The sequence below is a fragment of the Clupea harengus genome, chromosome 5, assembly GCF_900700415.2.
Source record: "Clupea harengus chromosome 5, Ch_v2.0.2, whole genome shotgun sequence".
Lineage (NCBI taxonomy): Eukaryota > Metazoa > Chordata > Actinopteri > Clupeiformes > Clupeidae > Clupea > Clupea harengus.
This window is the reverse complement of record NC_045156.1, coordinates 27,888,127-27,906,912: the sequence shown is the minus strand read 5'-3', so window position 1 is coordinate 27,906,912 and position 18,786 is coordinate 27,888,127. Positions and strand designations below refer to the sequence as shown.

The 18,786-nt window shown below is 39.5% G+C and overlaps 1 long non-coding RNA gene across 1 annotated transcript; it reads right to left on the bottom strand.

The window, feature by feature from the left end:
- Window positions 1-1,813: 1,813 nt before the first annotated feature.
- On the bottom strand, window positions 1,814-3,634 carry LOC116220459. The gene is made up of 3 exons (XR_004163668.2): window positions 3,544-3,634; window positions 3,098-3,138; window positions 1,814-2,833 (listed from the first exon to the last, which is right to left on the bottom strand). It is a non-coding gene; the product is annotated as an uncharacterized LOC116220459 (long non-coding RNA).
- Window positions 3,635-18,786: the final 15,152 nt, after the last annotated feature.

Genomic DNA, 18,786 nt, shown 5'->3' with positions numbered 1-18,786 from the left:
TAGAGGTCAATAGGCCACGCGTTTGAAAGGCTGTGGATGCTATATGGATGACAATTCCCCACATCTTATTCCAGAATCATGTTCTACACCCTCTAATAAAGACATTTGACCCCTATATTTTTTTAGGGGTACAATTTGTAGTTTTTTCCAGCCTAACAACTTTTGCAGCATCAGTCTGTTGGATCCATGCTATTGGGAATGAAAATCCGTGAGATGTAGTGAGTATTTATTTTTTACTTCATTGTGCAGTGACATTAGTGCCGTAAGAAAGGAGTTTTTATTTTTTTATTTTAAGGTGAGACATGTCTCTGAACAGTTGTGAAAATGGTGTGGTTTGATAAACTACACTAAAGCATAGAAATTAAACCTAGGCTAACAACATTGGTGCAATGGGCCGATGTGTTAGGCCTACATGTGTTTTTAGAGCATTAAATGTTAAATGCTTTACTGCTATATGGATTAAATCAAAGTAAGATTGTTTTGTTCGTGCTCTTATACCGCAGTATTGTTGGGCTTTTACTTTGAATTTGTACCATCTCCCATCCAGAAATCGAGAGCGGAAGCGACCTGCACTAATGGAGCTAGTTTCATGCTGCTTGGGGAGTGGTATGCCCTGACTAACTCACAAGAGGAGTTGATGTTGAGTTGAACAGATGACACTTTATTACCTTACAGCAGCAATGCAATATACACAGTGCTTGTATAAAAGAGAAAAAAATGAAATAAAACAAAAATAGAGCTCTTTAGAAAAACAAATGAAATAGGAAAAAAACACAGAAAATAAATGTTTTGAGTTGCAACTGTCAATGACAGCTTCATAAATATAGTAGTTTGAGATCCAAAGAGTTCACTTCCTTGTCCGTACGTGTGTGTGCCACTTTTTCTACCCGGGTAGAGGAAATAATGCATCGTCAGGTAAAATACTCTGAGCCACTAACCGCAACAAGCATCAGTGACAATTGTGGTGTTTGAGTGTGTCAGACCATCTTTAGTTGAGTTTAGCAGTTTCCTATTTGTCTGTCAGCTGCCTACTTCTTCATTCTATTAAAACTACTTGCAGTCAAACGGCCTCATCTTTGCTCTTTCCAACCACTCAGAGGACAAGATGACATCTTTCACCTCTTCACATCTGGCATTTCTTTTATTCTTTTGTGCATTGTGATGTAGTCTCAGTATATACATGTACATATTTTTTCTATATATTATATAGAGGTTTATGTCTTATTATGTGAATGTTTCTGCACGTTATGAAGTCAAGATGCAAAATGCTAGTTGCCTTTTGGTATTTTATCTGCAATAATGAATGGAAGTGTCCTTAACAATGTCCGACATGGGAAGAGGGTTTTTTTGTCCAAAAGTGAATAATGCTAAGGCATGACAAACATCCTGCACACCAAGAATTATTTCTTGGTGAAGACTCCTCAGAACCAATTTCATGACATGAGGAACAACTCCCTCATTAAAAAGATGTGCATAACATCAGGAGGAAATATTTGTGTTACACTGAAGTTTGGTATGTCCCTAAAAACACAATGGCCTGTCACTCCATACAATGAGCTTGTACTAGGATCTTCAGAAATACATTTCACAAATCCACTTCAGTGGACCGTTTTTTAAACATTTGAGTACTTTTAGCCTGACCAGAGTCGCTAGTGCCATCACACCAAATCCATCTCTTTTAAGCACAGCAACACTTTCTTTTATTTGGATTTGGCAAACTGAAATACGTGAGGTCAGTGATTGAAATACGTGAAAATAATAGTGAAGGTGTTATTTTTATACACATTTTATTTGTAAGTTGCCATCTGACAGTGTTACAAATGACTGTGACAAATTAGGCATTATTTTCACACAAAAAAGTTTATGTAGTAGCCATTTAGTTTTTTTCTATTATTTTTAAGAATAAAGTTATCTGAAAATGACAAAAATAACAAAGGCGTTTAATCGCCGAATATTGGTGTGACGATAACTTTTCATTTTCCAAAAACTAGCCAAGCCCATATCTGTCCACATAGTCTGAAAGTCCAAAGGTTCCACTGGGTTAAATATTCTAGAACAGGTCTACAAATGTCAGTGAATGCACTTATACTACCAGGCTTTTGTTCATTCACACAGAGGCGGCACACTTACAGTACCACTTTAAATAACCGTTTTATTCAAATTGTGTTGACCATTTTTGGAATACACTAATATGAATTTTAAATCGTTAATAAATATTTTTTTAGACATACAGAGAACCAAGCAACAATATCTAACAACAATATCTATAATGATAAATAAATGATACATTTAACATACAAATGTTTTAATTTCTTATCTAAAACTAACAATAATAACTAGCCTACTGATTTAACATCTGATGAAAATACTCAACTAAGAGGCAGATGGACTCAGAGAGGCAGTAATTCCGGGCAATTTTGGGACATGCATATGTGGGCGTGGCTTATTTAACAACGTATTTACCATTAGTAAATCTGCCTATATACTGCAAACCGGTATTTAACTTGCCTCCGGAAATCTTTACATTCTAGCTAAAATACAACAGAAATTTCACTGGAGAAGATGTCCATCAAACCCTCAATAGGCCATAGTCATTGTAGTTATTTTCTCTATATGCAGGCATTCCAAAACACAACACAAGCCTTTTAAAGCATAATAAATGCTACATGCGGTATGTGCAGCTGTATCAGTGCACCTGCAGAAGGCTGTAGGTCATGTCCTGCTGTGTGACAACAGGGCTCCTGTGGTCCTGCACCAAGCTGTATGTGGGGTCCCCCTGGTTGGAGATACTTGGTGTGTCAGATATAGAGTTGTAGACATGATACTGGTTTGCCTGGGATAGAGCAAAAGTCAGTTCGATAAACAAAAAGACTACACATATAACTAAAGGTAAACAAAAATAAAAGTAGTTTATGGCCTTTTACTGGCACTGAAAATGAGAAAAACAACATGGTGAAATGAGATTTATGTGATTTTATACACAAAGTTAACATAGGTACATAGGTTTTTAGTATTCACAGGTAAATTAATCTGAATGAAAATCTATTGATTTTTGCTATTCATCCATAGCACAGTACTTTGCACATAGTGCACTCACATCATCCTGTTCAGAGAAAATGTCTTCCCTTTTGTCAACATCTGAAAGATTTAATGAACAGAGTCAAATGTGAGAGCTGTACTTGTCACATAACTTTCATGCCTTGTGATATTGGTGTGACATGAACATATGCATGGTACTAGCTTCTTCATACTGTAAGAGGAAATCTGCATATTTTAGAGGGTTTTATGTGTGTGTGTGTGTGTGTGTGTGTGTGACAGAGACAAGATGTGAGAATGAGCATCAATGGAAGATCCATCATCTTTTACATCTTATAAATACTTCTCCACAATGTATGTCTGACAACTGCAAACATACACTGTGTACTTCTAATCAGGATGTCTTCAAGATGTACCGAGTAATACAGACCTCGGGTTAGTGACACATAGTTGTGGAAGAAGAAGAAGTAAATCAAAATTTTGTAAATCAAAAGAATCTTGTTTTACCTGGAGCTACAGTCATGGGTGTTGAGGTGATCATGGAGTAGGTTCCAGCAGGGTCATTAACAGTCTGAAGGATGAAAAAACACAGTTTGTAATTTCACTATTTTACCTGTATTGATTCAGAGTATTAATGACAGTAAACGTACTTACTGTAATTGTACTATGTGCAAGCATAATGTCTGGGTGATTCTCTGAAGCACAAACACAAATAAAATAGTCTGTAAATGAACATGTTCCTCCCACTACAAAGGCTACACATATGGTGAGTGTGAAGACATATAGGATCTTACTCTGTCTGGTCCTGCCTAGAGTTTCCTTTGAACTGTTTGTAAGATACACAGGAAATCAGTTGCTGCTTATGGTCCTTTAAAACGTGTTATTTGAAAGAATGAAACACATAGGATCTCACCTCTGATGTTTATGTTTCCCTGAAAGAGAAAATAAGATGTGTTTATCAGAGATGTATAAAATACATTAGGGAGTATCTTTCTTTTAATACAGAAGAAAGGTGTTTTGGTCTAAAACTAGCAAGCTAACTCTTAAGACATGCAACAGTCTTATAAACACAAACAACAGCACATCTGACACAAATAAAAGCTTGCTAATGTGCCAGCTGGTGACCTTTGGAGATATAATTGGCAATGTCGATCTGTGTCTGTGTCGTTCTGTCTGTCCCAGAACACCGAACTACACAGTGCATAGCCTGGGCAACTAGTGGGAATGACAGGAGTCTTTACTTGTCCTTCATATGACCACAACGCATCAAAATTAATTTCAAGATGACTGCTTATAAAACAGACCTAAAAAAGTTACAAATGTGTTGCCTTGAGCATGAATGTGTTTTCCTAGAGCTATTCTATGAATGAAATGTCAAGATTATCACATACGACATGTCCAGATGAGACAGAATGCTGACATGCCAGTCAGGCCAATGCACAGGATAGTCACCGCCAAGATCAGCACTGTTCCCTGTGACACTGAAATAAATAAGTGAGATGCACAAATAATTGATATAATGAAAGCTTTCATGAGATAGGGAAAAGAGGAGAAAATACACAGAGCAAAGCTTTGCAAGATAATAAAAAAAAAAAATATCTCCAGACTGTTAACCACCGTTTTCACTATTAACAATCATCAACAAACTATTTGGTAACGGTTACTTTGTTATTTATTGTGGCCTGTTACTATAAAATGTTATCCACTTTTCCAGTGTGAAATTTAGTTTTAGCTGTGACAGTCACACAAACAGATGTGTGAATCTGGTGAACCATGCTCAGAGACTTTACCTGTAGAGGGGGTCAGTGTTGTAGCTGTGAGAAAATAATTGGTTGGAAACAGACCAATGTTTTTTCATCACAGTATTGTTCAGGGCAGTTAACATACACATAATATACATACAAGCATACATACAGTAAATAGAAAACTGGCCATTGCAGAATCTGGTACATCAAATGTGGCATAACAACTGATTATATATGAGTGTGTTCTGTGCTAATAAATAACGTATGATAATGTGTCATAGTGTGATAATGAATGTATCACTTACCTGAGGCATCCATGGTGTACTTTGAATTAAGGTGAGGTGTTGAACCTGGAGACACTATAAAAAAGACCATTGTCCATTTAATTTGGTTCATTTACATTTTTCATATATACACACATACCAATTCAGAATGCAAGGAAATCACCTGTGGCAGTGTGTGCATCAACTCTTGTGGCAGCTTTGAGGTTAACTGAGGTACATTGAGACCTTAAACCTAATGGTAATGTGTCAAAGTTTGATAATGAATGTATCACTTACCTGAAGCATCCATGGTGTACTCTGAAGTAAGGTGAAGGGTTGAACCTGTAGAGACTATAAAAAAAGATCATTGTCCATTTACATTTTTTCATTTAGCATTTTTCATATATACATACAGTACATACCAATTCAGAATGTTAAAATAATCTTCATATCCACATTCAGTCATGCTGAGAAACAGACTAACTAGGCTGACTTTATAGTGTATTTCCACAAAAAGCAAGGAACTCACCTGTGACAGTGTGTGCATCAACTCTTGTGGCAGCTTTGAGGTCAACTGGGGTAGATTGAGACCTTAAACCTAAACAGGAGGTTAGAAAGTTCAACTATGATTTTGCAGAGTAATGTGGTCTACATTTTAACATTTACTGCAGAACGCTCACAGCTGTTTGTAAAGAGATATGGCTGTTGTCTTATTGTGTTAACCATAGACATCAACAGGTTTTCTTATGTCAATGGGGTTAGTTGATAATAACTCTGTGTCTGGTGTGGGAACTCTCATCAGTTGAGCTGTAGAGAAGTGGTAGGGCACAGTTGCAGAGACATTGAAGCAGGATCTCTTGGTGATGATTTTAATTATGATGAAAATCAGTCACAAAGAGACAACTAAAAGTCCACTGTCAAACACCCAAACTGTCAAAGGTCATTCAAAAATAACAAGGTTGATAATTGCACAAAGTCAAGGATTCTGTCAGGGGCTGCAGAATTCTAAACAGTGCCCCTGTCACTGACACAAACATGCGCTAGACATTCAAGGCCATATAGGACTTCACATATGGTGCAAAACATACATTTGAAGCAGCACATGTCTGATCACTGATCAGACCAGGGGTGTTTCCAGCTGTTGAAAAGATCAGAAGCTAATTCAAGCTTGCCTGGGGCTTGTCTTTTTTTTTCTCCTTTTGACAGACTTGGCCGTCAGTTCACCGTAGGCTTATTATTGGTGTAATGGCTATCTAGATTGGGTTGCTGTATAGCCGTGTCATTTTTTTCATCATTTTTTCTCATCATAATTTGATACATCATGTAATATCCATGTTCAATGATTTACCATGAGTTTTGTTTTTAAAATAGCCCTTTTTTTAAACTAGAGCTTTTCATCTGAGAGTGCACTTCTTCCAGCTTTGTGTGCACTGCGCAGCGCTTGATTACTCCCCTCTCCTCGGACATCGCAAGACAAGTTCAACTCTGTTACAAATTCTGTCTGTTGTTTTGCTATTCACACCTCCATTTTCAGGGCGAAAATATTCCGTGTTAGGCTTGAAATATACGCGGTCTATAGCCCCGAGTGATTGGACCTAATGACATCACTTGTGTTCAGACTGGGGGCTCATGTATCCCTTTGTGGATTGCTAGGGGCCTTTTAGGGTCTCAGGTGTCAACCCTGGAGCAGCGGGCTTACTTGACTTGGCTTTTAGGGCTCCTGTGATCTCTGGGCCCGTGGGTCTGTGCCCGATAGTGTAAGATAAATTCAGTTCAATACGAATTTATTAACAACTCATTCATATTAACAATGTATAGGCCTATTTAACCAGTATACTAATGCAGTTGGAACACAGTGTTCAGACGAGAGGCTTAAGATAAAAAGCCTTCGTCTGCTTCAGCTTAGCTGACCGGTCCAAGGTCAAAGGGCCTGTCTGAGCAGGACGCAGAAGAGATAGAGGCGCCATCTGCGAAGGGAGTGAAAATGCTCACAAAGCCATAATTGTCACATAGAAATTATTACTGAAATCAGAATTACAGCTCCCTAGAGGCGGAGACCTGAGGCCCCCAGGAAGTAACATCAGAGGGTCTGGCCCTTAAAAGACTGTATCTTTGCTGTGTGTATCAGAATGCATTCTCCAGTCTGGCATGACGGAACTCTGTGTGAAGTCAGGTCCGGCTGAAATTTGTGTGACTATGTACCAGTAAAACTACACTTGTTACAACTGAATGCTTCGGGTGGTCTCTCTCTCTAAACCAACACGCAAGAGTAAGATTTACTTAACAATAGGCCCATGTGGTAATCCAGGCCGGAGAATGAGCAAGAATTAAGTGAAATAAGAAGATATTTTCTGTACCAAGAACGTATGATAATGTGTCATAGTGTGGTAATGAATGTATCACCTACCTGAAGCATCCATGGTGTACTCTGAAGTACGGTGAAGGGTTGAACCTGGAGAGACTATAAAAAAAAGATCATTGTCCATTTACATTTGTTCATTTAGCATTTTTCATATATACATACAGTACATACCAATTCAGAATGTTAAAATAATCTTCATATCTACATTCAGTTATGCTGTGAAACAGACTAACTGGACTGACTTTATAGTGTATTTCCACAAAAAGCAAGGAACTCACCTGTGACAGTGTGTGCATCAACTCTTGTGGCAGCTTTGAGGTCAACTGGGGTAGATTGAGCCCCTAAACCTAAACAGGAGGTTGAAAAGTTTAACTACGATTAAATCAAAGGACTTTGCAGAGTAATGTGGTCTCAATTTTAACATTAACTGCAGATCTCTCACAGCTCTCTGTGAAGAGATATGGCTGTTGTCATATTGTGTTAACCATAGACATCAAAAGGTTTTCTTATGTCAGCGGGGTTACTTGATGTTAAAATAGAAAACTATTAAAACGTACTGAAACCTACATGGCTTAGGTTCACATGCTGTTAAAAAGGCCACCAGTTGCACCCAGCTGTGCACCCCCGCTGTGCCGGCCACTCACGGGGCCTGGGGTCCATGAAGGGTCAGCCTATCAGTTGATCCCAGAGTTCCGTGGGGCTCGTGCACAGTGGAATTTCACTGACCATTTGGCCACTTCAACAGTTTCTAAACGGTTTCAAGGCTCCCCTTCATCTACACTATATAAGGCCGACCCTCCTCCGGCCAAGTTGTGGGTCAAGTCGAGTAGAGTTGGAGAAGTCCTCTTCAAGGAGCACATCGGACAATTCAATTCATTCAAAGACATTCGCGATCATTTGCCGTGCGTCGTTCAAGAATGTAAGTGTTGTTATATGTATCATTTAGCTCTTAAGTCCGTTCAGTTCATTGTAAATAGTATCTGTTATTTACAGTCATCATTATCATCTGTAGCCCTGAGACCCTAGCGTACAGACAAGTTCACACTCACACAGTGACAAACAATTTTGCGATACCTTTATCCTTATCAAAAAAAAGTCCTATCTATGTATCTATAAGAAAGAAGGTGGCATAAAGACTATATCTTCCTTAAATAATGAATGATAATTTAGGCACATATCAAATTAGGCACAAACTAACCTAAATAATAATCCTTCTTTGGGGTTATTTACAATGTAGTAGAGTTAAGGGAAACGCAAACTTCGAAAGCCAGGTGAAGAGGCCGCGAAAGAACAGAGATAGGTCACGTATGTAAGACGAACTCAGAGTTGACAATAAAATAAGTAAATGATAACCAGTTTCTTTATTTGACAACACTTTTGTACAGAATCAGAGTCACGTTGTCATTGGTGGCTGTAGAACGCATTTTCTCGGTGTCCTCGTAGCTCCGGAGTTTTAATTTAAATGCAGCAAAAGACAGTCTCATCACTCTGAGTAACGTGAATGGTAAATGGCTTAAAACATTCGGGCAGTCCTTTCAAAATCATTTGCCACAAGTAGCCGAGACCAACGGCTGCTGCTTGATCTGCCCAGTTTTTCTGTTGCTCCTGCTAGCCATCCTTTCCTATGCTAGCTCACGCACAAGTGGACCTTACTTTTTATATTGCCTATCTCTGGGTATATCAAACATTTCGGCCAACTGTGAGCCCATGACTTGTTGTCAGATTTTAATTGCACGGAGACTCGTGCATACAGTTACTGGTATAACCTACACAATGAAAAAAGTAAACCTGGAGGTATAAACTGCTCGAAGACACAGTTGTGGGAACTTCATCCATAACAGAAACTAAAGAGAATGTATTAATGCGCACACGGTTATATCTGGATGGGTCACATGTCCATATTGACCCGTATCATTGGCTGTCACTTGCCCAACATCCACAATGCTGTACATCCACATTCCCATGTTATACAATTGAGGGTATACCCATTCCATGTATGTTAACACTAAGCACAATGTAGAGTGAAGCACTTGGTAGTATAGCTCAAGTTGTATGTAGGTGACTGCCATGCTCATGTAATGCTCCTACACGTGTTCAGTAAATAGTCCTGAAGACTAGAGCAGCAAGTGGTGTAACCATGACAACGATTGTCATGTACCCGTGTTAGTGTGGACGGCAAACATTTGGAAAACGATATGAAAACGCTAGTGTGGACGGAGATCGTTTTCATTGTGAATACGCGTTTTTGTATTTACCCGGGCTAGTGTGGACGCACCCTTCGAAAAGCTCCGTTTTCAGTCTCCGAATACGCCGTATTAGTGTGGACGGTAAATGCAAACGCAGACATATTTATGCGTTTCTACATTTACCCGGGCTAGTGTGGACGCACCCTTAAATTAAACGCACCTGGATTTGCATACACGCCCCGCCAGGGCACGCTACCATAGTGACGTGTGCCGTCAGCCCTTCTAACGCGAGCAGCACGTGGGGTATCTGGTAGTTTTGAGGAATTGCATTTAAGAAAACTCGGGGCCATTTACGACTGTTATTTCGCGTGACAGTGATACAAGGTAAGTTGTGGCGTTGACTTGGCCAAATGTTAGCTTGCTTTTCACAGATGAGGTAACGTTCACTACCAACTAGCCTAGCTAATGTTAGGTAGATAAATGTCCAAAATTGAGACGTTATGATCTGGTAAAATAAGCAAGCTGGCGCTGTTGTCATCATTGAGATGATCTATTTAAACATGTTAGCCGTAGTCACTTGTTTACAATCGATGAGCAAGCTATCCATGGTGGTAGTTGTAAATAGGGCAATCTTATAATTTCTAATAACTTATGTAAAATAAGGTAACCAGCTAGCTTGTTATGCTGAGATCACCGTGTTACACACAACACTAACATTATAAACAATGTTAATATGTTATCTAGATTAGATAGTGAGGTCATAATAACACATGAGTATACTGATATTGTTTTTTATTATCATGTGACTATAATGCACCGGGGCCAGCAGAGTTAGTTTAGGTTCTGTTACTTAACTTATTGTTTTGTTATGCACCTTCAACACCCCTACACACACACACACACAATCACACACCCAGCATGCAACACTACTGATACCACTGATGTTCACACCCCATCGTATGTTCTATTCTGTTCATTTCTACAATATAGTTCATACTAATTCTACCCTCTGATTCCAGTTTCTTTATTGTGTGGATATTCATTCCTTAATGTTCTGTAGTTATACGTATAACCATCTGATACTAGCCCAGAGTTAAGCCTATTCATCTAGCAAACTATACCTACCTTGGAGTGTTACAATAGTGTTAAGTTAACTGACTTGCGCAGGAATTAACTTGGCGTGAAAGAATAAGCGGAGCGTCTTTATAAGTATTTATTCTTTACAAGTGCACCGGCTTTATCCATCCGTCTCTGTGCAGCGTAACATACAAGTGAACTTAACGACATACATGTCATATCATGAGAAACCGTAATACCTCAAATATAACAGCCAGTGGTATTACCGTAATACATTAAGAGCGTCATCCATTATGATAGTTTAACACCCCCACTCGCTCTTATCTCATTAGGTTGCATGAAAACAAAAGTAACAGAATATGATAACCTCGTTATCTTAAAGAAACAAAATACTCTTTGCACTCTTAAGTACCAAACATGTTTCTTGCAAATATTTGTAACTTTAGCTTTGTAGGTGGCATCGTCAAGACATCAGCAATCATTTGCTCAGTAGGACAATATTCCAAAATAAACTTTCCATTGTTCACATTTTCCCTAATAAAATGATACTTGATGTCAATGTGCTTGCACCGTTGTCTATTGACTGGATTTTTGGCTAGTGCTATGGCACCTTGGTTGTCTTCATACACCTTTGTTTGTGCGTATTGGTATGTGTCTACACCCCTGAGTAGCTGTTCTAAGTAGATGCATTCCTGTATGGCTGATGCTAAGGACATGTACTCAGCCTCACAAGTGGATAAAGCTACTGTCGGTTGTTTTCTTGTTTTCCAGGATATCAAAGAGCTTTCCTCATTTAGACTGACACAATATCCTGATGTACTACGCCTATCCGCTGGATCTGATGCCCAGTCAGCATCACTGTAGACTCTTAGGCCTAGTTTTTCTGTGTCATTTCTCCTGAAACATAATCCCTGTTCTGTTGTACCTTTGAGGTACCTGAACACCTGTTTTAATGTGTTCCAGTGTTCTACTGTTGGTTCAGCAAAGTGCTGGGAGAGTTTACTGACCACAAAAGTTATGTCTGGTCGGGTAATAATACATTTTATTTCACAGCGCCTTTCAAGTCACTCAAGGACGCTTTACAATTTAAAACAGGAGCAAACAAATAACAAAACAATTAAAATTAAAAGTGCAAGTAAAAACAGCATGGCAACTACAGTGAAAATGCAATCCTGAAAAGGTGGGTTTTGAGAGAGGATTTGAACTGAGGGAGGGAGTCAATGTTTCGGATGTCAGGTGGGAGTGAGTTCCAGAGTTTGTCAGGGTACATGTGGACAAGTAAATTAAACTTCCTACTGCCTCCCTGTACTTTCTTGGGTCTTTCATTTTTTCTGCAGCTTCTGTGTATTCAAGTTTTGGTTCACATGGAGTTTCTCTAGGTTTGCAATCCTGCATTCCGAATCGATCTAGAATTTTGCTCACATATCTCTCCTGTGACATTTTGACTACACCATCTGTTTGTTCGAAATCTATGCCCAAGAAATATCTCAGCTTTCCCAAGTCTTTCATTTTGAACCTTTCAGTGATATTCATATCAGTGATTCAGTTCCCTTTACATGTTTCAGAACATTCTCATTGCTAGCTGCTATGATCAGATCATCAACCCATATGATTAGGATTACTTTCTCGTTGTGCTTTTCTTTCGTATACACACAGGTATCAGCTGGGTTCTGTACAAAATCATTCTCAATTAAACATGTATGCAACATAGCATTCCAATTCCTCCCTGACTGTTTTAGACCATAGAGAGATTTTTGTAATTTACACACTAGTTTTTCGCCTGTTTCAGACTTTTTCTCATAACCCTCAGGTTGCTCCATATAAATCTCACGATCAATTGGGGCATGCAAATAAGCTGTTTTAACGTCCATCTGGTGTAGGACAAGGTTATCTTGTACAGCCTTTTGCATGACCACTCTCACACTTGTCATATCAGCTGTGGGTGAGAAGGTCTCCTCGTAGTCAGTGCCTGGTTTCTGACTGTAGCCTTTTGCTACGAATCTGGCTTTGTACTTGTCAGATCCATCAATTTCTGTCTTAAGTGCATAAACCCATCTGCCCCCCACTGTCTGTTTGCCTGGTGGCAACTGAGTAAGGCTGAAAGTCTCATTCTCCTCCAGAGATTGCATCTCCTCTCTCATGGCATTCGTCCACTGCCTTGCTTTGCTTGATGCAATGGCGTCCTGGTAGGTTTGAGGTATGTCACACACTGCTCTGTAACAAGAGTCCATGCATGTGTGCAGTTTGTCATCTGTCTCAAAATCCTGTAGATGAGCTGGTCTCTTTTTGGTTCTCGGTGGGTACCTTCTGATCACAGTCTCTGTGGCCTCACCTGGCTGTGTGTACTCAGTCTTTTCAGGTGAAGTCCCACTAGCACCACTTTGAACACCCTGACCTGGTACATTTTCCACATTCTCATCAACAACATTCTCTTCACTGTTGTCAACAGTAGAGTGTACATCCCCATATTCTGTGTGTGACTCAGATGTTTGTGTCTCCCTTTCTTTGGTTGTTTTAGTGGTGAATTTCACCAACCTGTGTTTTTGGACCCTCTCTGTGTCTGGATAGTATACTAGAGAGGCTGGGCTGTTTTTATCATAGCCTATGAAAACACCTTGCTCACATCTGGAGTCCAATTTGCTTTTCTCTAGCTTGTAGGCAAAACACATCAATCCGAATTTTTGCAATTTGGATATGTTTGGTACCTTGCCTGTGCATAGCTCGTATGGCGTTTTCTTTGTACGCCTGCTGTAGCATCTGTTTCTCACATAAGCTGAGGTCTGTACAGCGTAGTTCCATAGCTTATCTGGTAACCCGCTTTCTATCAGTAGGCATCTGCTCATATCATAGAGTGTTCTCCACCCTCTCTCTGCAGTGCCATTTTGGTGGGGTGAGTAAGGCGCAGACCTCTCATGTCTAATCCTATTTTTTGTTAACAGTGTCTGGAAGTCTCGACTTGTAAACTCAGTGCCGTTATCTGAACGGATACACTTGACTTCTCCATAAGGAGCTATGTCTGCTAAGAATCTTTCTGTAGCCTGCACTGTATCACTCTTGGATTTTAGGAAGTATACAAGCATAGTGCCTGAGTAGTCGTCTGTGAAGGACTGTGCATATCTGTGTCCTTCTATGCTTGGTGTCCGCATGGGACCGGCTAAGTCGGTGTGGACTAGTTCTAGGGGCTTCTTTGCCTTCCTATCTGGCTCCCTATTTCTTGTCTGGGTGAACTTTCCCTGTGTACACACATCACATGACTGATCCAACCCTACTGCACCTCCCTTAATCTCCATGCCCTTCACAACACCTTGCAACCTTTTCACATCTTCATAATTACAATGACCCAATATTTCATGCCACGTTTGCATATCATGACATACTTTACATTGATCAACATCCTTCTCAACAGTTGGTAAGTAATACAAATTTCCATCCTCATGGATGTCAAACCTGCTACCACCCTTGGTGACCATGCGACTGTCCCCCTTTTTGAAAGTGATTGTCGCTCCTCCATTTGTTCCTCTTGCCACTGAGAAGATGTCGTGTGGGTACGATGGCATGTAGAGCGTATCTCGTAGCTGCGCTGTGTGTTGCCGTCCTGCGTTGTCTAGAAGATGTATCACCGCCGTTCCTCTCTGTTGTGCTATTCCACTGCACTTGCTTCCGTCTGCTAACTCCACTGAGTGGGTCTCTGACTGGAACGAGTTGTCAAAGCTCTTGAACTTGTTGATGTCATTCACGATGTGGGAAGTCGCCCCCGCATCCACCATGATGCCTTTCATTTTCACGTTACCTGGTGGTCTATCACTCTTCACATATTTGGCCTTGAAGAAGTGGTCTTGGCCGCCATCTTGCTCCTCTGCAACTTTTCTGACGCCATCTTGTCCCTCCTTTTTCTTACAAAGTGATTCTGCATGCGTGTTGTTCTTACAGTAACTGCACCACACTTTTCTGTAACACATTCTCGCCATGTGTCCCTTTATTCCACACTTGTAGCAAGTAATGTTGGCATCTTCTTCTTTTCTGTGACTGTGTGGCTTGCTGTGGCCTCTGCCCTGTCTTGTATACGTTTTCATCACATTATCTGTAGTTGAGTCATTTTCATTTTCTCTGATTCCTCATAGACTCGTAGTCTTCTTTTGAAGTCTGCAAATGTAACGCTATCTTCATTTTGCGTCACATGGACGGCTAGCGGCTTGAACGAGTCAGGTAGTCCACCTAGCGTCATGGCTACGATCAGTCCATCACTCATGGTCTCTCCTGCCTCTCTTAATGCTGTAATGATGTTCTCTGCTCTTATTAAATAGTCAGTAACAGTCTCGCTGTCTGCCATACGAAGCTTGGTTAATGATGTGTACATATTTATTATCCGTGGCTTGCTCTTCCCTGAATAATGTTCTTTGAGTATACGCAGGGCTTTCCTGCCATCATAAGCAGCCTCGTGTCTGATTAGCGATAGGCTTTTATCATCTATTAGCCTTACCAGCTCGGCATAGCAGTCGGCATTCTTCCTTCTGTCTTCATCGCTTGCTTCATCTGGTTCTCGTAAGACAGTCTCCTTTAACTTCAGAATGTGTAAGCATCCTAGGAACCGTGTTTCCCAAAGGTCAAATTTCTCCTCAGACCCATCGAATACAAGCTGGGGTGCTGGAACTCCTGTTGCTCGGTTAGCCATCCCGCCAATTTCTTCTAGCTTCTTCTTCTGCTAGCTATCGCGTTATACGTCGCGTTAAACTTATTCACGCTCGCTTATCTTCAACTCTGGGCCCATAACCTGTTAAGTTAACTGACTTGCGCAGGAATTAACTTGGCGTGAAAGAATAAGCGGAGCGTCTTTATAAGTATTTATTCTTTACAAGTGCACCGGCTTTATCCATCCGTCTCTCTGCACAACATACAAGTGAACTTAACGACATACATGTCATATCATGAGAAACCGTAATACCTCAAATATAACAGCCAGTGGTATTACCGTAATACATTAAGAGCGTCATCCATTATGATAGTTTAACAAATAGCCAGTATAATTTTATTCCATGTGTCCACCCAGGCAAATTGGTGGATCCAAATGTTATAAAAAAAAAAAACATAAATTATGTAATTTATTTGTAATCATCCAAAATAATGTTAAGTGTATGGGTATTTTTCCAAGTAGGCCACTGACTGGTCGATACGTGCGATGCATTGAGTGGGCAGCGCGCCGTGTACTGAGTGGGCCGCGCGCCGTGTATTGAGTGGGCCGGTCTGACAATAACTCCCGGGCCACTATTTTCCCCCAGTCCGCCCCTGCCGTGCTGAGTAGTCCTTTACGGTGCCAGTGCGGTTAGTACGTTTATTTTATTTTATTTATTCATCTCTAGAAAATCTGTGTGTTTTTTTTACAAGTGTTTGTAACCCCCCCCCCCCTTTTCTTTCCTACTGTGAGGCGCATTGTGTTACCTCCTTGTATGAAATGCGCCGTACAAATAAAGTTTGATTTGATTTGATTTGACCTACCTGAAGCATCCATGGTGTACTTTGAAGTAAGTTGAAGGGTTGAACCTGGAAAGACTAAAAAATGATCATTGTCCATTAAAATTTTCATTTATCATATATACATTATACCGACTAAGAATGTTAAAAGAATCTTCATATCCACATTCAGTCATGCTGTGAAACAGATTAACTGGGCTGACTTTATAGTGTATTTCCACAAAAAGCAAGGAACTCACCTTTGACAGTGTGTGCATCACCTCTTGTGGTAGCTTTGAGGTTAACTGAAGTAGATTGAGACCTTAAACCTAAACAGGAGGTTAGAAAGTTAAACTACGATTAAATCAAAAGGACTTTTCAGAGTAATGTGGTCTCAATTTTAACATTAACTGCAGATCTCTCACAGCTGTCTGTAAAGAGATATGGCTGTTGTCATATTGTGTTAACCATAGACATCAAAAGGTTTTCTAATGTAAGCGGGGTTACTTGATATTAAAATAGAAAATTATTCAAACTTGCTGAAACCTAGAGGCCTAGGTTCACATGCGATATATAGCACCACTATAAGTCACAAGTAAGATATAGCATCACTACAAGTCACAAGTAAGATATAGAATCACTATAAGTCACAAGATATAGCAGCACTTATGCACTGATAAGTGCTCAATGCACAATAATTCTATATTTTTGCACTTCTAGGTAGATGTACACTCTGCGCAAAATGTTAGTCGATTATAATCTAATGCATCAACTGTTGTAGCATCCTTGGGATAATTATTTGAGGACCTTTGGGATAGTTCTTTGAGGACTTTTCGGATAAGTCTTTTGGCACCTTTGGAATAGTTATTTGAGAAAGATTGAATTTGATCGATGAATTTTGAATCTAATGAGAAGTCCAAAGTTATTCCAAGAACAAGCTTTTACTGCTCTCTACCCTGGAGAGTTGCAAAAATGACTTACCTGCTTCTGATGATGTTAAAGGAGTATTTTTGGTCAAGGGCTGGTATACTGTTGCAAGAAATCCTTTCAATTCACAATCAATGCAGAATGTTAGGATAATCTCTGATTCACTATTTTTTTTAAAGTTATTTTTATTTTACAAAAATGTCAAGAAGAACAAAACAAAACTTGTTAAAACAGACATCAGACAGACAAAAGGAATCATGTCTATAATATGTATTTAATATTAAATTAATGATATTTTGAGCATACTGACCTTGAATGGTGTATGGGTCACTGCGTGGAGAGAGAGATGAAGGTTCTGTGTTCACTGTATAACCACAGCTCACCTCTCTGCTCCCCACTGACTGCAGACGTCTGAATAAATTATTTTCGTCCACAGAATAAAAATGGCAGTTTCCAGATGCTTTCTGTATTTTAGTTGTTGAGTACAAGTTCTCCCCATGTCCAGTATAAAGCTGGCATCCGGTGACATTCCAGGACTGCTTGGGTATTTCACAAACAATGTGGAACAGCATGTCTGTTCGGTCATGATGCACGCTTACAATGGGTTTCTGCAAATGATCTATCAACAGACAGAAGGCAGGAATGAACTCAGAAATGCCAAACAGTGTGAATGTTAAGTGAATTAACAGTAGTGATGCTTCACTCACCCAGCACAAACACTGAAACAGGAGAAGAGTGATCAGAGGGATGTTTAACACCAGACCTGTTTACAGTGTAGAAACATTCCACTGGAAGCACTGAAGGTGGGTTTACATGTCCCCAGACTTTAATTTGTTCTCCTGTGAGGGTCAGCTCGCATGATGATGTAGAAGTGGTGTATGTTCCCACCATGAAAAAACACTGAGGCACTGGATCCTGAGGGACTACACAACTCAGATGGACTGTGGTTGTCGGCAAAATTACTGAAGTAGATACAAACAGCTCAGGTTTTGGAAGTCCTAAAACAGAAGTAATAATATGCGTAATTGTCATTAAGGAAAAATATAAAACATTTGTTAAAAAAAATAACCGATGTGTACATGTTACGACTTTAAAATGATTGTAGTCTTCCATAAATCTTTTGATTCATATTTGCTTGTTTGTTGAAAAGATGCATGACTCATATTCACTAAGACATCTACAGGGTACCTATCTTATTTTAATGAATATGTTTAATTAATATTTTGTAAACTTACCATGGACATGAGTGAATGCAAACAGGACTATAAAAATGAGATGAAAAACATCAGCACAACTGTCAAAGATGAGCCCTACATGTATAACTCTATTAAAATCTATTAATGGCTTTTTGAATTCAGTACTCCAAGAATTCAGTACCCACAAACCACTCAAACTGAGAGTCAATAGATAGTTAACTGAAAGTGAAGTATGAACTGTGTCTACCTATACAATACTTACCAAGAACAAACCGAAGAGCCAAATGATTAAATGGAGAATAACATATAAACACACTGATTTCTTACATAATACTGATGTCAAAGCACATTGTTAATATGAGGTATTTTGTTGTTTTTGTTTGTTTCAGGTTGTTTCTCAAAAGTATTATACATGAACAGTTGGGTAAAAAGTAATTTCATGAGGTCCTGGTATAACTCAAATGGTTTAACATCAGGCTACAAAACAGAAACAGAAAACAGGAATTACTTACAGTAAGGAGTGATGACCCAAAACAAGTAAAAGGA